Source organism: Schistocerca nitens, chromosome 1 (assembly GCF_023898315.1).
Source record: "Schistocerca nitens isolate TAMUIC-IGC-003100 chromosome 1, iqSchNite1.1, whole genome shotgun sequence".
Classification (NCBI taxonomy): domain Eukaryota; kingdom Metazoa; phylum Arthropoda; class Insecta; order Orthoptera; family Acrididae; genus Schistocerca; species Schistocerca nitens.
This window is the reverse complement of record NC_064614.1, coordinates 164,025,700-164,044,132: the sequence shown is the minus strand read 5'-3', so window position 1 is coordinate 164,044,132 and position 18,433 is coordinate 164,025,700.

The window sequence follows — 18,433 nt, the reverse complement described above, 5'->3', positions numbered from 1 at the left end:
TGAACCAAATTTCAAACTTTGCAACGCAGTGGGAGGTAATGAAAGTGTAAAAATTGCAGAGGCATTTCAGTTACAAGTACAATGAGTTGCTTGTACGGAAAGAGCTGGTAGGACTTGCACCGACAATACGTTCTTTTTTTTTTTTTTTAATAAGTAGTAGACAAAAGAGCACGCGTCAATCAAGAGATCCAACTTATGTTTGTAGACCTTCTTAAGGCGTGTGGTACTATACATTTACAAAGGCTTCATCATTAATTTAAAGAGACCCCCTTCTGTTGATTTACTCAAACCACAGATCCCCTTCAGCTTATTTATTTAAACTACGCTAGGATTCGGTACGTAAGGATCCTTTTTTCAGGTGTACAAAATTATTCTATTCAGGCATACATCACATGCGCAAGGACTGTCACTGCCAGGCTTCCAGATCACTGCATCTTTGGTGGAAAATGTACGCTGTCTTTCAGCCGCTCGCTGTGAACACCAACCAGCAATTAGACTCCAATAAGGGCTCTCCGAAATTTGTAATTTGTCCTACATCAAGAATAAAACCTGGTAATACACTATCTCAAAGGTTTCCCCGTCAACAAGAGTTTGCGTCAAGCTGGTTGTGTGCCATTTATCCTGTTTAAAATACATCTGGCAAAAGCTCTAAATCAACGGAAAAGGAAATGCTTAGGAATGGGTAAAGTCAGTTTTCATATACTGTACTTTTGCGGATAATCAGTTTGTGAGAATATTTGGTACGAAAATTACAGCAAGAATACAAACGATGGGGCTTCTGATTTCTAGAAAACCAAATGTCTTCAAAGAGGGGCATGACTGTGCAACATCTACCTCGATGCGGCGAAAATTGACGCTTACAACAGTTATACACTGTCCATTACATTGATGTGAGCACCTGTCAGAAACCTGAATAATCACCTTCTGCAGCGGGGTTCGCTGCGAGAAGCGCAGGGACACGGCTAATAAGGTTCTGTAAGGTATCAACAGGGACGTGAAGCCAGGCTGATTCCAGTGCCGTGGTCAGCTGCATTATGTTTATCGGTTCAGGACTCATGACGCGGAACCGCTATCGAGGTGGTCCGCAGATTCTCAATTGGGTTTAAATCTGGAGACTTTCGTGGCGAGGAGAGTACGCTATACTCATAGTGGTGCTCTTCAAACAACACACATACAAGAGAGGTGAGTGACACGTTTCTTTGCCCTTCTGATATACGCCATAGTGCCGAGGAAAAATAAACTGCATGTAGTGGTGGGCGTGGTCCCGACGGATTGACGCATACTTGTGTTGATCCACTGTACGTTGAAGAAAGCGCTGCTTCCCGAGCGGGAAGGTGTGCCGGTCCCACGCACGAATTCCGACGGCGGATTAGTGTCGAAGTCCGGAGTGCCGGCCAGCCTGTGGATGGTTTTTAGGGGGTTTTCTATCTGCCTCAGCGAATGCAGCCTGGTTCCTCTTATTCCGCCTCAGTTACACTATGTCGCGATTGCTGCGCGAACACTGTCTCCAGGTACGCGTATATCGTGATTATTCTGCCACACAAACATTTGGGGTAAACTCGTCTGTTACACTACTGGCCATTAAAATTGCTGTACCACGAAGATGACGTGCTACAGACGCGAAATTTAACCGACAGGAAGAAGATGCTGTGATATACAAACGATTAGCTTTTCAGAGCATTCACACAAGGTTGGCGCCGGTGGCGACACCTACAACGTGCTGACATGAGGAAAGTTTCCAACCGATTTCTTCTACACAAACAGCAGTTGACGGGCGTTGCCTGGTGAAACGTTGTTGTGATGCCTCGTGTAAGGAGGAGAAATGCGTACCGTCACGTTTCCGACTTTGATAAAGGTCGGATTGTAGCCTATCGCGATTGCGGTTTATCGTATCGCGACATTGCTACTCGCGTTGTTCGACATACAATGACTATTAGCAGAATATGGAATCGGTGGGTTCAGGAGGGTAATACGGAACGCCGTGCTGGATCCCAACGGCCTCGTATCACTAGCAGTCGAAATGACAGGCATCTTATCCGCATGGCTGTAACTGATCGTGCAGCCACGTCTCGATCCCTGAGTCAACAGATGGGGACGTTTGCAAGACAACAACCATCTGCATGAACAGTTCGACGACGTTTGCAGCAGCATGGACTATGAGCTCGGAGACCATGGCTGCGGTTACCCTTGACGCTGCATCACAGACAGGAGCGCCTACGATGGTGTACTCAACGACGAACCTGGGTGCACGAAAGGCTAAACGTCATTTTTTCGGATGAATCCAGGTTCTGTTTACAGCAGCATGATGGTCGCATCCGTGTTTGGCGCCATCGCGGTGAACGCACATTGGAAGCGTGTATTCGTCATCGCCATACTGGCGTATTACCCGGCGTGATAGTATGGGGTGCCATTGGTTACACGTCTCGGTCACCTCTCGTTCGCATTGACGGCACTTTGAACATTGGACGTTACATTGCAGATGATTTCCGACCCTTGGCTCTACCCTTCATTCGATCCCTGCGAAACCCTACATTTCAACAGAATAATGCACGACCGCATTTTGCAGGTCCTGTACAGGCCTTTCTGGATACAGAAAATGTTTGGCTGCTGCCCTGGCCAGCACATTCTCCAGATATCTCACCAACTGAAAACGTCTGGTCAATGGTGGCTGAGCAACTGGCTCGTCACAATACGCCAGTCACTACTCTTGATGAACTGTGGTATCGTGTTCAAGTTGCATGGGCAGCTGTACCTGTACGCGGCATCCTAGCTCTGTTTGACTCAATTCCCAGGCGTATCAAGGCCGTGATAACGGCCAGAGGTGGTTGTTCTGGGTGCTGGATTCTCAGGATCTATGCACCCAAATTGTGTGAAAATGTAATCACATGTCAGTTCTAATATAATATAGTTGTCCAATGAATACCCGTTTACATCTACATTTCTTCTTGATGTAGCAGTTTTAATGGCCAGTAGTGTATAAGACGTTCCCGGAGGGGTCCATTGGGGCCGAACCGTACAATAACCATGGGTTCAGTGTGAGGCGGCGGTGGGTTAGGTGGACTGCTGTGGCCTCTTGTAGGGTTGTAAACCACTGAGGGCTACGGCGGGACGAAGCCTCTCCGTCGTTTCTAGGTCCCCAGTTCAGTACACAATACACGCCTTCAAGAATGGCGAGATCACCCAGGGTTATGCCCTTCAGGCTGGGCCTTTCCGACGATTATTGCAGCGTGCTTACTTTCAAGCGTTTCATGCCGTACACGCCAACAGCCATTTGTCCAATGGAGCATAAAGCGTGGTTCAGCTGAAAAGCCCACCTGTCGCCACTCAGTGGACATCCAGTTGGGGTACTGGAGTGCAAATTCCAGCAATCGTCGGCATGTACAGGAGTGAACATGAGTGAAAGAACAAGGCGCCCGCTGCAGGGACCCATAAGCAGCATCGTTCGCTGAACGGTCGTTGAGGAGACACCGTTCGTAGCCCTTTGGTTCATGTGGGAGATCAGTTTCTCAACAACCTCACGTCTGTTCCTCCGTAGACATCTCTGCATCCGTCGCTCACACCTCTCATCTACGGGCCGTCGTGTACCACAGTCACTTCTTCACCGTTTTCGCATAGAGCCATTTTGCTGTCTATAAACATTACCGTTTCGTAAACGCTTCCAACCGTCATCACCTTTTGGACGTCAAATCAATCACTCCATTTTGGATTTACGACAACGACTGCACTGTTTCCCTCGTACCTGAAACGCTTTACATCCCCTATGCTGCTACTGCTGCCGCCTGCGACTATGTGTGCTTGTTGTACGTTGACGTAGAACATAGGCGGTGGCCACGTTAATGTGACTAGTTCGTGTTTATACCTAGGAGTCTAATTTGACAATTCACATAGTGATGATCAAGAAATTACTTAACGAATAACTCAGACTGACTTCTGCTTCAAACGGAATTGAGCTCGTGCGTTGCTGGCGCCAGTCTTCATTGCGTAAGGAGGGCTATGCGTGAAGCGTTCAATGAATTCGAAAGTAAAATTCTATGTACCGACTTGACAGAAACTCCTAGGAAGTTCTGGTGGCTCGAAACAGCATATCCAGACACTCCGGGATGATGACGGCATTGAAACAGAGGATAACACGCGTAAAACTGAAATACTAAACACATTTTTCCAAAGCTGTTTCACAGAGGAAGACCGCAATGCAGTTCCTTCTCTAAATCCTCGCACAAACGAAAAAATGGCTGACATCGAAATAAGTGTCCAAGGGATAGAAAAGCAACTGGAATCACTCAACAGAGGAAAGTCCACTGGACCTGACGGGATACGAATTCGATTCTACACAGAGTACGCGAAAGAACTTGCCCCCTTCTAACAGCCGTGTACCGCAAGTCTCTAGAGGAACGGAGGGTTCCAAATGATTGGAAAAGAGCACAGGTAGTCCCAGTCTTCAAGAAGGGTCTTCGAGCAGATGCGCAAAACTATAGACCTATATCTCTGACGTCGATCTGTTGTAGAGTTTTAGAACATGTTTTTGCTCGCGTATCATGTCGTTTGAGGGACCCAGAATCTACTCTGTAGGAATCAACATGGATTCCGGAAACAGAGATCGTGTGAGACTCAACTCGCTTTATTTGTTCATGAGACCCAGAAAATATTAGTTACAGGCTCCCAGGTAGATGCCATTTTCCTTGACTTCCGGAAGGCGTTCGATACAGTTCCGCACTGTCGCCTGATAAACAAAGAGCCTACGGAATATCAGACCAGCTCTGTGGCTGGATTGAAGAGTTTTAGCAAACAGAACACAGCATGTTGTTATCAATGGAGCATGTTGTTCTCAATGGAGAGACGTCTACAGATGTTAAAGTAACCTCTGGCGTGCCACAGGGGAGTGTTATGGGACCATTGCTTCTCACAAAGTTTTGTCGGAAGTTCCATGCGGCTTTTCGCGGATGATGCTGTAGTAAACAGAGAAGTTGCAGCATTAGAAAATTGCAGAGAAATGCAGGAAGATCTGCAGCGGATAGGCACTTGGTGCAGGGAGTGGCAACTGACCCTTAACATAGACAAATGTAATGTATTGCGAATACATAGAAAGAAGGATCCTTTATTGTATGATTATATGATAGCGGAACAAACACTGGTAGCAGTTACTTCTGTAAAATATCTGGGAGTATGCGTGCGGAACGATTTGAAGTGGAATGACCATATAAAATTAATTGTTGGTAAGGCGAGTACTGGAACCGCGCGGCCGCTATGGTTGCAGGTTCGAATCCTGCCTTTGGCATGGATGTGTGTGATGTCCTTAGGTTAGTTAGGTTTAAGTAGTTCTAAGTTCTAAAGGGACTGATGACCCCAACTGTTAAGTCCCATAGTGCTCAGAGCCATTTGAACCATTTTTGAAGACGGGTACCAGGTTGAGATTCATTGGGAGAGTCCTTAGAAAATGTAGTCCATCAACAAAGGAGGTGGCTTACAAAACACTCGTTCGACTTATACTTGAGTATTGCTCATCAGTGTGGGATCCGTACCAGATCGGGTTGACGCAGGAGATAGAGAAGATCCAAAGAAGAGCGGCGCGTTTCGTCACAGGGTTATTTGGTAAGCGTGATAGCGTTGCGGAGATGTTTAGCAAACTCAAGTGGCAGGCTCTGCAAGAGAGGCGCTCTGCATCGCGGTGTAGCTGGCTGTCCAGGTTTCGAGAGGGTGCGTCTCTGGATGAGGTATCGAATATATTGCTTCACCCTACTTATACCTCCCGAGGAGATCACGAATGTAAAATTAGAGAGATTCGAGCGCTCACGGAGGCTTTCCGGCAGTCGTTCTTCCCACGAACCATACGCGACTGGAACAGAAAAGGGAGGTAATGACAGGGGCACGCTAAGTGCCCTCCGCCACACACCGTTGGGTGGCTTGCGGAGTATAAATGTTGATGTAGATGTAGATGTAGATTGTCATCCCGATCGTTGTGAGTCGATTTTCGATGCCTGCTTGTCTTCTTCGCATCTTTGGCGGATGGCTATTTAACTGCAGTGCGCGCGCTCTGCTGGGGCTGGAGTTCGGGTATCAGCTGTGTGAGCTACAGTGACACGTGGCGCTGTGGAAATATGGAGCGTGGCTAGTGGCCGAGTCGGTACGACGGAGGAGCGTGGACAGCTGCTGCGGCGTGTTTGGACGTTGGAATGGAGATCCGCTGCAAATGATGACTGGGATTTCCTTGAGGTTTGAAGAACAGATTTCCTTCGTGTCTGTTACCTGTTACTCAAAGTGAACGAACTGGAGTCGGTGAATTGTTCCTTGGTGGGTTCTGTTCATGCTAATTGAATACCGGAGTGCAATGAAAACTCTCTCGATTGTTTCAGCTACTTGTCACAGTATTTGGTCTGGTCACCTGTTATGTTGACGGCATTTAAGGGAGTGCTATCTACGCACAACAAATAGACACGAAGCCGTGCTTAATGCGTAGCTAGCGGTCATACCAAATAGTGCGTAAGGCTGTGCCAGGCCTTCGAAAGCGGGCCGAAATAATTTTCCCTGTTTCCTTTTTCTACGTTATTATTTTATTTCTTTCTTCTAGCGAATTGGCTAATCAAATTTTAAGAGCCGTTACTGGGCAAGTGGTCACGGAGGTTAGTTCTGCTTGGGTTCATTTTGTACCGTGTATAATTAAAGGTTTACTTATAACCAGTTGGGCAGATATGTCTTCTGTATCTGATGCGCCGGAATGTTGTCTGCCACTGATGCGTTAATGTTTCAGATAATTGGCAGTGGTCGACGCGAGCAAACTCCGATCGGGGTATCACAGTGGAAGGGGGAAATTTAAGGACCTGGATCGGTGTCTATGGTTACTTGTTAGTGTCCTGCAATTCCATCTTTCCGGTGGACCGTTGTGGTTTTCCGGAAGCTTAATTGTAGCTCAAAGTGGAGTATAGTTCTACTTCAGCTTCTGGTCCGTGAATCTCCTGTATCTGTTAGAACCTTTCGGTCTGCTCGCGCCCATCACTAATTTTCAACGTAAAATTGAAACGGCCCCATTTTAAGACTATTTAATATGCTATTATTATATTCTGGGGATGGAAAGTGAACCTCGTACCTGTAGGTAATACTAAAGAGAAGCCTAGTTGAGTGTATTAATGTGATAATACTTTTAATTTGTTAGAATTGCTTAAGATCAGTCCATGAAGGATGTCTTAGTTGTTGGAAGCAGTTTTAGAATTTGATATGAGTTATGTGAAAGCCATTTTCTATGTAAGTCATGAAGCATGTTAAAAGGTTTGTGTAATTCAGTTATGTCAATTATATTTGATTAATGGTGGTTTTATGAACATTGTTTTAATTAGTGAAAAATGGTTGAAAAAATCTTGAAAGATATGTGTCTCTCGGCCTTAAATGGATTAACGTAATCTGAGTCTTGCAGGTGGTTCTGTAGGGCAGGCGCCTTTTATTATAATCGTTGTCACTGTCAGTTTCATTAGGAGCATGTGTTTGTAATAAAGAAGTGTATGGCAACTAGAAACTGGTATGTCTCGAAAGGAAGAACACATCAGGAGTAGCGAAACTGAGTGGAAACGGAAATATATTGTGTATGACAAATTAAAATTGCTTTGATTGTATGGGGTAAAACATGCAGTGTTAAATAGAATAAGGAGAGGAATGTTTTCAGACGGTCATTGAAAGTATCCATAAGGGAGAAAATATCTAACTAAGAGATTCATTACGAATAGATATAGAAAAGTCATTAACAACTGACATTGAATAGAAACTACACTGTATGGTCATATCGAACGTACGGATGTATCCAGGTTACCCAAGAAGACTACGCTGTGAACACCACAGAACGACAGAAAACATGGTAAGTCGAGGAAAACTTCGAAAGACGACATTTAAAGGCAATTACGTTAAAGAAAGTTAAGAGACAATCAGTGAGACTACATAAATTACGCCTGCAAGTATGAGAGGAAGCTCATGCCTTGACCACAGTCAGCGTAGGAAGCTGTAAGACAGACAGCATCACAGCAGTGTATAACAAGGTGTGTAAATACATTTTTGGATCATAACTTACATCTGCATCTACATCTACATTTATACTCCGCAAGCCACCCAACGGTGTGTGGCGGAGGGCACTTTACGTGCCACTGTCATTACCTCCCTTTCCTGTTCCAGTCGCGTATGGTTCGCGGGAAGAACGACTGCCGGAAAGCCTCCGTGCGTGCCCGAATGTCTCTAATTTTACATTCGTGATCTCCTCGTGAAGTATAAGTAGGGGGAAGCAATGTATTCGATACCTCATCCAGAAACGCACCCTCTCTAAACCTGGACAGCAAGCTACACCGCGATGCAGAGCGCCTCTCTTGCAGAGCCTGCCACTTGAGTTTGCTAAACATCTCCGTAACGCTGTCACGATTACCAAATAACCCTGTGGCGAAACGCGCCGTTCTTCTTTGAATCTTCTCTATCTCCTCTGTCAACCCGACCTGATACGGATCCCACACTGATGAGCAATACTCAAGTATAGGTCAAACGACTGTTTTGTAAGCCACCTCCTTTGTAGATGGACTACATTTTCTAAGGACTCTCCCAATGAATCTCAACCTGGCACCCGCCTTACCAACAATTAATTTTATATGATCATTCCACTTCAAATCGTTCCGTATGCATACTCCTAGATGTTTTACAGAAGTAACTGCTACCAGTGTTTGTTCCGCTATCATATAATCATACAATAAAGGATCGTCCTTTCTATGTATTCGCAATACATTACTTTTGTCTATGTTAAGGGTCAGTTGCCACTCCCTGTACCAAGTGCCTATCCGCTGCAGATCTTCCTGCATTTCGCTGCAATTTTCTAATGCTGCAACTTCTCTGTATACTACAGCATCATCCGCGAAAAGCCGCATGGAACTTCCGACACGATCTACTAGGTCATTTATATATATTGTGAAAAGCAATGGTCCCATAACACTCCCCTGTGGCGCGCCAGAGGTTACTTTAACGTCTGTAGACGTCTCTCCATTGAGAACAACATGCTGTGTTCTGTTTGCTAAAAACTCTTCAATCCAGCCACACAGCTGGTCTCATATTCCGTAGGCTCTTACTTTGTTTATCAGGGACAGTGCGGAACTGTATCGAACGCCTTCCGGAAGTCAAGGAAAATGGCATCTGCCTGGGAGCCTGTGTCTAATATTTTCTGTGACTCATGAACAAATAAAGCGAGTTGGGTCTCACACGATCGCTGTTTCCGGAATCCATGTTGATTCCTACAGAGTAGATTCTGGGTTTCCAGAAACGACATGATACGCGAGCAAAAAACATGTTCTAAAATTCTACAACATATCGATGTTAGAGATATAGGCCTATAGTTTTGCGCATCTGCTCGACGACCCTTCTTGAAAACTGGAACTGCCTGTGCTCTTTTCCAATCATTTGGAACCTTCCGTTCCTCTAGAGACTTACGGTACACAGCTGTTAGAAGGGGGGCAAGTTCTTTCGTGTACTCGGTGTAGAATCGAATTGGTATCCCGTCAGGTCCAGTGTCTGTCCTCTGTTGAGTGATTTCAGTTGCTTTTCTATTCCTTGGACACTTATTTCGATGTGCATTGGCCTATAACAAAGGAAATATAAGAAAGAATTATAAGAAATCAGCAGTATTTCTTAGTCATGTAACAGAAAGAAATATAAAAGAGAAAGCCGGGAATTTTATTTGTTTGAACATTAATTATTATTCTTTTTCTGTTAATGTCACGTTTTACAAGGACCATAACTTTCTTCGAGGTACCCGCTGATGTTTGATCTTCTTCAGAGATAATGGTCTTGTTGATCTGCAGAGACGACACGCTTGACTAGGTAGTCTTGTACGATGCGATGGCAGCCCGCGTGTTTATTTCCCACGCACTGTTCCGCGGCGAAGGCATGTTTTTGCGCGTCCGCATACGGAGTGACACCCGTAATTGTCTGATCCTTTCCCTTCTGGCCGAGCGAAGCTTAACGATGCCTACCGGCAGATTGCACACTGCCTCCGCCGATCGTATGTCACAGCAGACTGCCAACCTGTCCACGCCGCGAACATTCCCCGAGAACAGGTTTCCAGGCCGCACATACGGCAAATCTCCGATTGACAGGCGAAGGCCTATCGCGCGTTGCAGCACGAAATCGCAGGGAATGTTCATCGCTCCTAGGCAGCACTAATCTCCTTCGCGAGTACTTCGTTTGTAAAGCTGCGCTGCGAGCGAGATAGCAGACGCTGAACGCTGAAATGAAAAGCATTTGCATGTTAGAGTCTCACTTACTCAATGGTTCCGCGACGGTATTGGTAAGTGGGTCACATTCCTCATTATATATGCACTTAATGCCTTAATTTCAGAGTGATTCGAGGATTCAAATAAATAAATTAATTAATTGTCCGCATCACCTTTTCTAAAACTAAATTAAATAGCATTGTAGAGATCATATCTCCCTGTCGTAGCCCCCTCTGTATTTGGAATTCACCGGACAGTTCTTGCTCTATTCTTACTTTACACACTGTTGCTTTCATTGTCAGTTCTGTTAAATTGACCAATTTTAGTGGGATTCTAAATTCTTCCATGATCTGTATAATTTTCATCCTCTGTAGGCTGTCGTACGATAGCAGGACAATGCTTAATCGGCAAGTTCAAGTGGTAGCATATGCGGATGATGTAGCATTAATGGTAAGGAATGTAAGGCCACTAAATGGGGAACTACGATACATTAGATGAAGCAGCAAGAGAAGTAGGTTTAGAAGTAAACATCAACAAAACGAAGTATATGTTGATGGGGGAGCCCAGTATAAACGGACAAAACAATTCAATAGTACTGAGTTGGAAAGAATATGAAAGAGTGAAAACATTAAAATATTTAGGTTCTGTAACATTGAAGGACAACATAGTGGCAGTAGAAATTCAAGAACGGATAGAGAGTGGAAATCGTTGCTGTTTTGCCGTGCAGAATGCATTTAATTCCAGGAATGTTGGTAGGAATACAAAAATCAAAATATACACGATATGGATCAGATGGCTGCGTATTGACATTAAAGTAGGAGAACTGGTTATTGAGATGGGAAAGAAAGATACTGAGAAGGAGTTTTGGAGCAGTGAGAGAGGAAGATGGTTGGAGAGTAAGGACAAATGTAGAACTACAAACACTTTTTGGACAAATGGATATTGTTGTTAAAATTAAGCAGGGAACAATAAGATAGGCAGCACATATACAGAGAATGCCAGAAAGTCGGAGTGTCAAGAAAGTTTTCATGGGAAAACCTGACGGGAGAAGGAGAAGAGGTAGACCCAGAAAAAGGTGGCTGAACGATATGGAAGAAGATTTAAAGGGGATGGGAATAAGAAATTGGAGAAGGACGGCGATGGACAGAGAAGAATGGAGGCAGGAGATACAGGAAGCCAAGTTTCTTCAAGGACTGTAGAGCCAACTAAGAAGAAGAAGAAGAAATTAATTAATTACTCAAGTAATTAGTTTAAGACTGCGTACTACCTTCTGTTCTATCATAAATCTTGTGGGGCAGTGCGCCGTCTTTTCTTACGAGCGCCTGAAAACTATTTTTGTGGTCAGCCAAGAAGCGATGGAGAACATACTGACCATAGTTCCCAGTCTGCAAGTCCACATTCTTCTTTTGTTCCCTGAAGTAAATATTTCTATTCTCTGTTTACTCAGTGGGATCAGGAACTATCTACATCTACATCTACATGGATACTCTGCAAATCACATTCAAGCGCCTGGCAGAGGGTTCATCATCAAACCACATTCACAATTCTCTATTATTCCAATCTCGTATTGCGTGCGGAAAGAATGAACACCTGTATCTTTCCGTACGAGCTCTGATTTCCCTTATTTTATTGTGGCGATCGTTCCTCCCTATGTAGGTCGGTGTCAACAAAATATTTTCGCATTCGGAGGAGAAAGTTGGTGATTGGAATTTAGTGAGCAGCTTCCGTCGCAACGAAAAACGTCTTTCTTTTAATGATTTCCAGTCCAAATCCTGTATCATTTCTGTGATACTGTCTCCCATATTTCGCGATAATACAAAACGTCCTTCCCTTCTTTGAACTTTTTCGATGTATGCCGTAGCAGATCTGTTACACAAGTGTCCTGCCAATAAAATGCAGCCTTTGGTTAGCTTTCCCCACAACATTTTCTATGTGTTCCTTCAAATTTAAGTTGTTCATAATTGTAATAACTAGATATTTAGTTAATTTACAGCTTTTAGATTATACTAATTTATCGTGTAACGAGTTCCTTTTAGCTCTCATGTGGATGACCTCATGCTTTTCGTTATTTAGGATCAACTGCCACTTTTCGCACCATTCAGATATCTTTTCTAAATCGTTTTGCAATTTGTTTTGATCTTCTGATGACTTTATTAGTCGATAAACGACTGCGTCATCTGCAAATAACCTAAGACGGCTGCTCAGATTGTCTCTCAAATCTTTAATATAGAAAAGAAACAGCAAAGGGCCTATAACACTACCTTGAGGAACGCCAGAAATCACTTCTGTTTTACTCGATGACTTTCCGTCAATTACAACGAGCTGTGACCTCTCTGACAGGAAATCACAGATCCAGTCACATAACTGAGACGATATTCCATAAGCACGCAATATCACTACGAGTCGCTTGTGTGGTACAGTGTCAAAAGCCTTCCGGAAATCCAGAAATACGGAATCGATCTGAAATCCCTTATCAATAGCACTCAACACTTCATGTGAATAAAGAGCTAGTTGTGTTTCACAGGAACGATGTGTTCTAAACCTATGTTGACTGTGTGTCAATAGACCGTTTTATTCGAAGTAATTCATAATGCTCGATCACAATATATGTTCTAAAATCCTGCAGCATATAAACGTTAACGATATGGGCCTGTAATTTAGTGGATTACTCCTACTACCTTTCTTGAATATTGGTGTGACCTATGTAACTTTCCAGTCTTTGGGTACGGATCTTTCGTCGAGTGAACGGTTGTATATGATTGTTAAGTATGGAGTTAATGCATCAGCATACTCCGAAAGGAACTGTGGTGTCACCGCCAGTCACCACACTTGCTAGGTGGTAGCCTTTAAATCGGCCGCGGTCCGTTAGTATACGTCGGACCCGCGTGTCGCCGCTATCAGTGATTGCAGACCGAGCGCCGCCACACGGCAGGTCTAGCCTATAGAAACTCCCTAGCCCTCCCCCCAGTTGTACAGCCGACTTTGCTAGCGATGGTTCACTGTCTACATACGCTCTCATTTGCAGAGACGACAGTTTAGCATAGCCTTCAGCTACGTCATTTGCTATGACCTAGCAAGGCGCCATATTCAGTTACTATAAGTACTATCTTCAAGAAGGTCTTCTGAACAGATAATATTGTGACTTATGTACCGTCAAGAGCGACGTTCATCATTAATGGATTAAAGTTAAGTATCAAAATAATTACGTCCGCTTTCTGAATTCTCATTCCTTGTCATGTTCCAAACCTCACGTCAGTATAGTTCTTCCCTCCTCACTCCAGCCTGCGTGAGCTAAAACGCGTGCATTTCGGCCTCCACTCGTAACACGATGTTGGCTCTTCTGCTAACACAAAAGGAACCTAATTGTATACAGTCTGGACCAGAAGACTTGCTTTTATTAAGTGATTTAAGTTGCTTCACTACTCCGAGGATATTTACTTCTACGTTACTCATGTTGGCAGCTGTTCTCGATTCGAATTCTAGAATATTTATTTCTTCTTCTTTTGTGAATGCATTTCGGAAGGCTGTGTTTAGTAACTCTGCTTGGCAGCACTGTCTTCGATAGTATCTCCATTGCTATCGCTCAGAGAAGGCATTGATTGTTTCTTGCCGCTAACATACGTCACATGCGACCAGAATCTCTTGGATTTTCTGCCAGGTTTCGAGACAAAGTTTCGTTGTGGAACTGTTATAAGCATCTTGCATTGAAGTCCCCGCTAAATTTCGAGCATCTGTAAAATATCGCCAATCTTGGGGATTCTACGTCTGTTAATTTTGGCATAATTGTTTAGTTGTTTCTGCAACAGCGTTCTAACCAGTTTTGTGTACCAAGGAGGATCAGCTCCGTAGTTTGTTAATTTATTTGGTATAAATCTCTCGATTGCTGCCGATACTATTTCTTTGAATCTAAGCCACATCTGGTCTACACTTATATTATTAATTTGGAATGAGTGGCGACTGTCTCTTAGGAAGACGTCATGTGAATTTTTATCTCCATTTTTGAATAGGTATATTTTTCGAGGATTTGGGGATTACAGTGTTCAATCTCGCTACGACAACCCTTTGTTCACTAATCCCTGAATTGGTTTTGATACTCGTTATTAACTCAGGAGGTCAAGTGTGTTTTCACAACGGTTTACTATTCGCGTGGGCTCATGAACTAACTTCTAGAAATAGTTTTCAGAGAATGCGTTTACCACAAATTCGGATGATATTTTATGCGTACTTCCGGAATTAAACATGTATTTTTACCAAAATATCGAGGGTAAATTAATGTCACCACAAACTATTATCACATGTCGGGTACGTGATTGAAATCAAACTCAAGTGTTCTTTGAACCTTTCAGCAACTGTATCGTCTGAATTGGGAGGTCGGTAAAAGGATCCAATTATTATTTTATTCCGGTTCTCAACAATGACCTCTGCCCATACTAACTCACAGGAAGTATTTACTTCAATTTCGCGACAAGATAAACTACTGCTGACAGCAACAAACACGCCACCGCCAACCGTGTTTACCCTATCCTTTCGGAACACCGTTAGGTTCTTCGCAAAAATTTCGTCTGAGCTTATATCCGGCTTTAGCCAGCTTTCAGTGCCTATAACGATTTGAGCATCAGTGCTTTCTATTGGCACTTGGAGCTCTGGTACTTTCCCAACACAGCTACGACAATTTACAGCTGTTGTACCGATGGTTCCCGTATCTACGTTCTTCCTGTGTTCAGCCTGCACCCTTTGTGCCTGAAGCCCTTCTTGTGTTTTCCCCGAGACCCTCTAACCTAAAAAAAATGATTATAAACAAAAGTCTTCAGTTCTAAATGATTGATATATTTGATAAAATTTCACACTCGCAACATGGTAGTATTCCAGATAATAATAATAATGTTCCTATCGTAAACAGCACTAGGGGCAGTTCAGAGGTGACCTCTACGGTAATTTCCCATTAAATGGTCCTTCGCCCTGATGTTTAACAATCAACGTTAATTGCTCGCCACAAAATTGGAAAATGATCTCACCACTTGTCACGCAGTTCTGTTGACATTACGAGCGACACACAAACAGTCACTTCCGCGAAATCTAAGCTATCCAGGACGGTGTAAAGTCCTCGCGAGTTCACTTCCTATTTGTACCGAAAACATCAGTTTAGTTGCAGCCGGGATGTGACGGCAATCGAGGAAACGCGGAAGCTGGCGTTTGACTGACGCTGACCGATGGATAGATGTCCGGGCGCAGCGAACGGCCAAAGAGAACACTTGTCGTCGTCCCCTCTATGCCCCAGTAGTAGCCACTACATGGCAGCTTTCTGGACACACATTATTTTATAACACTGCCATGAATTAATTTAGTATCCTCGTAATTTTTATATGAAGGAGTAACGTTGGCTTTAATTACAGTACAAGTTTCAGCTTGACTGCATTTAAACTTGTCGGCTAGAATGTTTAGAATGAAATTGACAGTAGAACATGGGCTCTGAACTACAATTTAAAGAAACCTTGCATTGATTGATATTTGCATCAGTCTCGAAACTTGTTATATTATTTAATGGGTTTCAACAGGTGCTGTAATCAAAACTTTTAATCATTAATATACACTCCTGGAAATGGAAAAAAGAACACATTGACACCGGTGTGTCAGACCCACCATACTTGCTCCGGACACTGCGAGAGGGCTGTACAAGCAATGATCACACGCACGGCACAGCGGACACACCAGGAACCGCGGTGTTGGCCGTCGAATGGCGCTAGCTGCGCAGCATTTGTGCACCGCCGCCGTCAGTGTCAGCCAGTTTGCCGTGGCATACGGAGCTCCATCGCAGTCTTTAACACTGGTAGCATGCCGCGACAGCGTGGACGTGAACCGTATGTGCAGTTGACGGACTTTGAGCGAGGGCGTATAGTGGGCATGCGGGAGGCCGGGTGGACGTACCGCCGAATTGCTCAACACGTGGGGCGTGAGGTCTCCACAGTACATCGATGTTGTCGCCAGTGGTCGGCGGAAGGTGCACGTGCCCGTCGACCTGGGACCGGACCGCAGCGACGCACGGATGCACGCCAAGACCGTAGGATCCTACGCAGTGCCGTAGGGGACCGCACCGCCACTTCCCAGCAAATTAGGGACACTGTTGCTCCTGGGGTATCGGCGAGGACCATTCGCAACCGTCTCCATGAAGCTGGGCTACGGTCCCGCACACCGTTAGGCCGTCTTCCGCTCACGCCCCAACATCGTGCAGCCCGCCTCCAGTGGTGTCGCGACAGGCGTGAATGGAGGGACGAATGGAGACGTGTCGTCTTCAGCGATGAGAGTCGCTTCTGCCTTGGTGCCAATGATGGTCGTATGCGTGTTTGGCGCCGTGCAGGTGAGCGCCACAATCAGGACTGCATACGACCGAGGCACACAGGGCCAACACCCGGCATCATGGTGTGGGGAGCGATCTCCTACATTGGCCGTACACCACTGGTGATCGTCGAGGGGACACTGAATAGTGCACGGTACATCCAAACCGTCATCGAACCCATCGTTCTACCATTCCTAGACTGGCAAGGGAACTTGCTGTTCCAACAGGACAATGCACGTCCGCATGTATCCCGTGCCACCCAACGTGGTCTAGAAGGTGTAAGTCAACTACCCTGGCCAGCAAGATCTCCGGATCTGTCCCCCATTGAGCATGTTTGGGACTGGATGAAGCGTCGTCTCACGCGGTCTGCACGTCCAGCACGAACGCTGGTCCAACTGAGGCGCCAGGTGGAACTGGCATGGCAAGCCGTTCCACAGGACTACATCCAGCATCTCTACGATCGTCTCCATGGGAGAATAGCAGCCTGCATTGCTGCGAAAGGTGGATATACACTGTACTAGTGCCGACATTGTGCATGATCTGTTGCCTGTGGCTATGTGCCTGTGGTTCTGTCAGTGTGATCATGTGATGTATCTGACCCCAGGAATGTGTCAATAAAGTTTCCCCTTCCTGGGACAATGAATTCACGGTGTTCTTATTTCAATTTCCAGGAGTGTAAATGATACTTAGTCTATTGTAAATAAAGACGTTTATGTTCCAAATTTAATTTTCAGTAAATTAGTTGAAAACTATTAGAGGTAGCTTAGTGGGGTCACGTAGTTAAGCTGTTCATATCAATCTGATGCTTCATACGAATTTTCATCTTTCTAACTGTAATATTTAGCGCCTTCGATTTTTCGTAGAAACGTCGATTTTGACTAAATTATTGCTCAAATCAAGTTGAAACTTCCAACAGTTGATTGCGATATACGTATGCACATTCTGAACAATTTTTGGTTGTCAAGCATTATCATTTTGCGCTACATGTTTTTTTTATTTAAAACGATGTATTTAGGGAAACATATTCATCTGATCACTCTGAGATTTAACAATTTAAACATTAATATACTGAAGCGCCGGCCGCTGTGGACAAACGGTTTTAGGTGCTTCAGTCCGGAACTGCGCTGCTGCTAAGGTCGCAGGTTCGAATCCTGCCTCGGGCATGGATGTGTGTGATGTCCTTACCTCAGTTAGGTTTAAATAGTTCTAAGTCTAGGGGACTGATGACCTTAGATGTTAAGTCTCATAGTGCTTAGAGCCATTTGAACCATTAACATACTGAAGCATATGCTGACAACGTTCGGAAAAGCAACTTTAATTTCTAATTTAATCCTCAGATGATGGCGCAATACTCTGTATGCTACACAAAGGCAAGTTATGATGACGTGTCGCTAGTAGCAGTGAACTGGGGTAAGTCACTGCACACTCTCTCGCCTCTTTATCTCTCAAATTATACAGCGCTTATTTCGCCTCAATCTGCCCACAACTTTTACTCTAGGAAGTATTGAGACCAGCGTAGAAGTTCAAATGGTTCAAATGGCTCTGAGCACTATGGGACTTAACTTCTGAGGTCATCAGTCCCCTAGAACTTAGAACTACTTAAACCTAACTAACCTAAGGACATCACACACATCCATGCCCGAGGCAGGATTCGAACCTGCGACCGTAGCAGCAGCGCGGTCCCGGACTGAAGCGCCTAGAACCGCTCGGCCACCCGGCCGGCCACCAGCGTAGAAGTACTTTGACAGGTAAGTCGTACGGCAAGATGTAGTTCCAATAATGTATTCACAGGGTGACAGATATTGAACTATATGAAACAAAATCGTCATAATTTCTGAACTGTTTGCATTAGAAAGCTCGAACTGCACGGTTGGCC